The sequence below is a fragment of the Suricata suricatta genome, chromosome 9 (genome assembly GCF_006229205.1).
Source record: "Suricata suricatta isolate VVHF042 chromosome 9, meerkat_22Aug2017_6uvM2_HiC, whole genome shotgun sequence".
In the NCBI taxonomy this organism is placed as follows: domain Eukaryota; kingdom Metazoa; phylum Chordata; class Mammalia; order Carnivora; family Herpestidae; genus Suricata; species Suricata suricatta.
Genome location: NC_043708.1, coordinates 15814762 through 15820761, shown reverse-complemented (window position 1 = coordinate 15820761; position 6000 = coordinate 15814762).

Below are 6000 nucleotides of genomic sequence, written 5' to 3'. Positions count from 1 at the left end.
TAATACTGTATTGCACACTAAACACTTTTGCTAAATGGTAGATTTCATATTATGTGTTCCTATTACCAAAACCAAAACAAAAATAAGACAAAGGGGCAAAAATAAGACAAAGAGGGTGATGGTTGTGTTTATCACCTTGATTGTGGTGGTCCTTTCATGGGTATTCGCATATGTCAAAACTCACTCAATTGTACACATTAAATATGTGTAATCTTTTATATACCAATTATACTTTAGTAGAGCAGTAAAAATCTTCAAAATGTTTAAATTTGAGATGTAATTCATATACCATAAAATTTACCCATGTAAAGTGTAGCATGTGTGGGTTTTAGTTTATTCCTAGAGTGTGCCAGCACCACTAAAATCTAATTTTAGAATATTTTCATCGTCTCCTGAAAGGAAATATACCTATGGGCAGTCACTGCCCCCACCCCTAGCCCCAGCCAACCATGAACCTACTTGCTGTCTCTCCCTACTTGACCTTCCTGGACACATCATTAAAATGGAATCATACAATATGTATCCACCTATGAATGATACCTGTCGCTTAGAATTACTTTTCATGGGCATGCATTGTAATGTGTCAGTATTTTATTCCTTTTTATCGCCAAATATCAGCCCATTGAATGGATATGCTACATTTTGTTAATTATTTCCTCACCTGGACTAAGCGATTATTTTTATGTGGACATGGTGTTTTGTTTTGTTTTGTTTTTTTCTCTGTGTCTATACCTAGAAGTGGAACTACTGGGTCATATAGAAACATAGAAACTATGTTTAATTGCCAAATGGTTTTCCACAGTGACTGAATCATTTTGCATTCCTGCTATCTGCATTTTTGTATCTACATTTTAAACCCCTCATTTTCATAATCCTTACTCATAACGAGTGTGCTGGAATGCCAATGGACTCTCCATAAAGAAGGGTCAAATGCTGGTTGATGATACAATAAAGTGAAGGTCAAATTAAATTAGCCCTGAAATCCCATAAGCGTCTTTTGAAAGTGTCAGTAAATAGTCTTCACAATCACCATCATAACAATAAGCTGTGTAATTATAAGTTTATGTCCAAAGAGATTCTGGCTCTCATTAATACTTACAAAACCCCTGGGATTCAGGGAAGGAGACTTCACACTTTTAATTTCAACAGGGTAATACAGGTGCTGTGAGTTGTTATGGTCCTGAGTCTATCACTGGGGAAGAAAAAAAGAGATTCCCAGAGCAATTATAAGTTGTACCAAATGGGTGAAAATGCTTTACTTACCACATTTCAAAAGGGAAAGTCTTTTCTTTGAAGAATTTGATAGCATCATGATAGGAAGGGAATCTGCTGCTCTGGTGTTAACTTAGGATCCAATATAAATTAATTGTTAAATCACTTTTAGAGATGGATCTAAATTTAGAGACACTTATTTATTCAGCTGAAGAATACCTCAAGGGGAGATTAATTGGCATTATTAAATTACTGAAACCAGCTCTAGAAATATTAGCCTTTTAATATCACAGTTGCCATTAAAAACCAAATAGCAAAAAATAAATCAAATAACACTGGGAAGGATCCCATTTCATTGTATATATTATTTGCCTAGACGCTCTTTATCAAAGAGAAGAGTAGAGGATGGGAAGGGCGGGAGTACGGAGGATCCACACTACCTTACCCTTTTTCAATAACTCTTTTCACAGCAATGAACAATTGACAATCTTACTATGCACTGTAAAGAATATATATACTCCATTGGCCCCATGAAAATTTTGGAATTGGTCCCAATAATATAGAGTCAAAACTCTTACAAAAGCTCTTGTTTTTGTTGCTATTTTGTTTTGTCCTACATTGATTTGATTATTTTGTTTCTTATTCTTTGCTTGATCTATATTTTTATTCTCATCCACACCAGTTTTCATCTCATCTCATTGGCTTTTCTCCTCCCATTTACATGGAGTGCTAACTCTTAATGCATAATTTACTCACCATTACCTTCTGTGTGACTCCCCAGAAATAAAATGACTTCCCTTAATATAGGTGAGCCAGACAGGCTGCTTGTTTGTGTGTCCATGTCTGCATATCTTTCTACCCTTTATTTTTCTTATTATTCCTTAAGGTGTAGATCTCATCCTACCCATTCTTAGAAGCCTGGTAAAAGCAAGTATTGGCCTTTGGAAACAGTTATTAAAAATGTAAGGCTTTTATTCTCCTGGTAATTATCACTCTTTCTCATATCTAAACAGAACTGAAGTACATGTTTTCTCTATTGGTTGGCCAGAGCTGGTATTTTATTTAAAGAGGATTTACCTTTCTATACATTACACTCTTGGGATTAGAGCAGGAACTCAAGTGTTGAATGAATGACTGAATTTCAATTGCATGTATTTTATTTATAATCACTGCATAATGCAGAAAAAAATGGAGGTGATAATAAAATAATTGATGCTGTTTGAAAACAGAATATGATAGACAATGGCTTCTACTTCAACCACCTACAACTTCCCAAGTGCACAATGTTTTATATCCTATATACAAATCTACCAATATCTTTTCAGGTCTCTTAACCATGTTTATTGTGGAAACTTTGTGGTTGGGAAGTACATTTCATTCCAGTTCTGCCACTAATTAATAAAAAAAAAAACTGGGGCACTGGGTGGCATAGTCAGTTAAGCATCTGACTTCGGCTCAGGTCATGACCTAATGGTTTGTGAGTTCAAGCCCTGCATCAGGATCTACGCTTATAGCATGGAGCCTGCTTGAGATTCTCTCTCTCTCTGCCCCTTCCCCCTTCCTCAAAATAGATAAACAAACTTAAAAAAAGAAAGAAAACTGAGCCATCTACCATAATAATGGTATATCTCAGTGTTTTCATTTTCAAAAGGGCTTGGTAATTAATAAACACTTCGATGATATTACAAAATCACTAATAGCCTTCAGTGCATTATCTGACCCAGATATGAGTGTGTGTTCTGAATTGCCAAGGATACCAGAGTATTTCACTTCTTATTGGGGGATTTCACACTAGGCTTCTTGTTCCTCTTGACCTGTGAAATTGCTGAAAGGCTAAGGCCAAATTTTTAAGTTAATATCATTTTTAAATATCTTAAGTATTTTAATGTGAAGTATGCCATATGTAGAAAATAATATATTAATCATATATGCTTTTTTGAATATAATAAAATGTACAGATCTGTCTACCACCTAGCTTCAGAAATGGATAATTACCAGAAACTCAGAAGTACTCTGTGCCATTCCTCTGTCTTTTGATCATAATTTTGGTTTTTGTTTATGGGGCTATCATCCATGTATGTTTCCTTTGAGTTTAATGATTTAATTCATTTAATAAATTATTCCATGTGTATTCTGCTGAGACCTGCTTCTTTTGAACAATAGATATTTTGAATTTATTCAAACTGATGTGTGTAACTACAGCACATTCACATCTGCTACATTATATATACCATAATGTGTTCATTCTTTCTGCCACTGATGGGCAATCTGGGGGAGGAGGAAGATGAGGCGTCTGCCTTTACTTGCCAAATAGGCTACTTGAAGGGAATAAAACAAGAGGAAAGAGTGGTTCCTGGACTAGGGTAGCTGTCCTTCAGGGTTTGTAGGTGATGGAGACTAAGCCGTATGGTGGCCAACACTCAAAGGCTTGATTTCCACCTGATTGAAGTTCTTGCCACCATGCTGCCCATCCTCTTGGGTAGGGTGATGAAGACCTGCAGGAGCATCTTCACCACCTCAGGTTTCTCCATGGGCAGCTCCTGCTTCTTGGCTTCACACAGGTGCTTTTACCACAGGCTGTGGTTCTGTCTCTGCCAGGCTCCATAGGGCTGCCTTACTGCTCCTACCACAGGCACCGTAGGTGGGCAAAGTCCACACCATGGGATATCCACTTCTGCCATCTCATTTCTAGGTTTATACTTTAATGAAGACCTCAATGTGTATTGCCAAATACACACATACATGAGTTTTTCTAGGGTATATACATCCTGTTACATCAAGTCTAAGATGCCACCAATAGTAAGATATAGACTACTGTTTTGCACAAGAAAGAAAAAGATTCCAATTAACTTATATCACATTGCTTTCTCATCGATTGTAAGAATACATTTTATTTCAGAAATATGAAACTGTGAAGCAGAATCTGCTTTGAAATCAATGAAACAGAGTAACTTGGAGCAGAAATGCTAAAACATAGAGAAAGTACACCTTAAAATTTAGTAGGAATTATTTCAATGGTTTTCAAAAGTGGTTTTGGGGAGGTACACATCAACTTGCAGAGTATCAAGGCCTCTGTCACCTTGGGTCTTCTTGCTTTCACTTTGTTTGTGGCCACCACCTCTTCTGCCAGGAGAGTAATGGATTTAAATCTGTATTGTAAATATTACCAATATTTTAGTGCTTCACTGCAAAGCATCTAATTTGTAGTGTTGTGAGAAATAGAAATCACCAGTAATTTTTATTGGGTAGCATATCCTTTTTGGCATCCGATGAAACTTGTTTAATAATTCATTTTCATTTTCTCTCATATTTTCTCTGCCTTCACTCTACAGGCAAATACTTGGGGTATTTTGTGATTTCACCAAATTTCACCTCCTCTGTGCTTCCTTTCCAGATGTTCCATAAAAGGATTGAGAACTAACTCCTCAGCCTCAAGAAACCTCTTTATCCCATTGGATTATATTTACATATTTACATATTTATTGTACCCAGTAGACTATAGCTTTTATAACTGTGATTACCATTTACTATAGTATAAGATCTATATATTAATTTAGTAGAAATTTAAAATGGGAAACCGTATTTCCCTTCCAAGGGGTTGGAGATATGGTGCCCAAGATTGTGACAATAGCCTGACTTTCCTGTTTAGTTTATGGCTCCAGGGCTTGCTTAGATAGTAATTACCCCTCTCTAGCTTCATTGAGGTCCAAAAACCCACAGCCTTTGTATTTACCAGCTACAGCTATACATCGACCTATAATTTTGTAAGTTGGTGATAAGTAAGAAAAAGATCAGATATCACTGTGTGTAAAAGGAAACACTCATATCCATTATTTAATTAATTACAGATTTTGCCCCCTTCATATTTGTCAAATCTCTATCAACTCTGAAATTGTGGTAGTTTAAATTCCCATGGATTTCATGGGGCGCCTGGGTGGCTCAGTTGGTTAAATATCCAACTCTTGATTTCAACTCAGATCCTGATCTCACAGTTTGTGAGATCATGTCAGACTCTGCATTAATGGTGTGAAGACTGCTTAGGATTCTCTCTCCTTATCCTTATGCCCCTCCCTTGCTCATGCTCTAGTGCTCTCTGTCTCTCTCTCATTTTCTCTCTCTCAAATAAATAAATAAACTTACCAACCCCCCCCCAACACTCACACATGGATTTATCTTGAATGACTGTGAAAGTTCTAAACCAGAGGCTGCTTTTCATAAAATGAAGCCTCTTGCATTCGTGGGCTCCTTGTTAAGTCTCTGAGAAGGAGTATGGCATTGTGGTCATGTATTTTTGTAAAGTCTGCAAAAGTAAGCTGTGTGGTCTATAACTTGTTTAAAACACTGTATCTTTCTCCTTCAATTCCTCCGTCACTCTCTTAAGTTGCTTCATTTGATTTGTTTATGGGCATTTTTGAACCTAGCTAGATGAAGATTAACATAAAATACAGAAATTAATGAAGATAACACAAAACATAAAATAGACGAGGATAACAGAGACATCAAGGACCAACAGATTAATGAGTCACAATAATTTATATAGCATTTAACTTGAGCCACTGCACAAGAAAACTTGAAATGCTAGGAAATCTTAGAACTTATATATGAAAGAAATTTGATAGAGATTTCATCAAATTTTACATGAAACCTAAAATATTTTCATGACATTACTGATAATGAGTTATTAGGCATAAAGTAACTTTTCTGAATCATTAATTTAAAAAGAAACAAATCAAATTTTAATCATGCTAGGTGAAAGACTAGAGCATTTTTCTTCTGTTCTCTGTAGGG